This window comes from Trypanosoma cruzi (assembly GCF_000209065.1).
Source record: "Trypanosoma cruzi strain CL Brener chromosome Unknown tcruzi_1047053457295, whole genome shotgun sequence".
NCBI lineage: Eukaryota > Euglenozoa > Kinetoplastea > Trypanosomatida > Trypanosomatidae > Trypanosoma > Trypanosoma cruzi.
The window spans coordinates 1-768 of record NW_893541.1 but is presented as its reverse complement, the minus strand read 5'-3'; the positions used below and the strand labels follow the sequence as shown (position 1 = coordinate 768).

The window sequence follows — 768 nt, the reverse complement described above, 5'->3', positions numbered from 1 at the left end:
GTGTGTGTGTGCGTGTGGTGTTGTGTATATGCATGCCCCGCCCCCGCCCCACACACCACACATCCCACACGCCACTTTTTTTCTTTTTTATTCTTTTTTAATCTCTTGCGAGTTTTGTAGTTTTGTGTTGTCGTTGTGTTGCACACACACACACGTGTGTAGAGATATGGGCATACATATATATATATATATATTACACATACACACATACACACATGCACATGTTATGTACAAACACACACACAAGCGCCGGAGCGGATCATGCACCACCACAGACGGCGCACGTATATATATTATATTACTATTATTATATATACGACGCATGGCGGCGGCGCTTCATCCGTAATGTCTCCCCCCAAGGGCTCTCTTTTTTGCGTTTGCATTCCCACCCACCCACACACAATGAATGCATGCGTTGTAGAGTAGGGGTTAATTTTTTGTTCGACACTGAGAAATATGGCATGCACGGGGATGACTCTGAGGAGCTTCTCCCATGCGCCGTTTGCGTTCAAAGATTCGGTAATTGAATGATTCTGCAATTGATACCACTTATCGCACTTTGCTGCGTTCTTCAACGAAATAGGAAGCCAAGTCATCCATCGCGACACGTTGTTTGGGCCGTGCTTTACAACGCGGCACACAAAAACACACGCAAAGCGTGCGGAATATATAATAATATATATATATATATTAAATATAAACCACACGACGAAATACGCATATTATAATATGTGCACACACGAAGTCAAGCCGCAATTACATTTTTCT

General features: G+C 43.1%; 1 non-coding gene across 1 annotated transcript, besides 3 other annotated features; it reads right to left on the bottom strand.

Moving 5' to 3' along the window:
• Nucleotides 1–172: 172 nt before the first annotated feature.
• Nucleotides 173–212: a microsatellite.
• Nucleotides 213–285: 73 nt separating this feature from the next.
• Nucleotides 286–316: a sequence feature (AT_rich).
• Nucleotides 317–439: 123 nt separating this feature from the next.
• On the bottom strand, nt 440–611 carry Tc00.1047053457295.10. The gene has a single exon (XR_008254620.1). It is a non-coding gene; the product is annotated as a 5.8S ribosomal RNA (M3) (ribosomal RNA).
• A 53-nt stretch (nt 612–664) lies between these two features.
• Nucleotides 665–701: a sequence feature (AT_rich).
• Nucleotides 702–768: the final 67 nt, after the last annotated feature.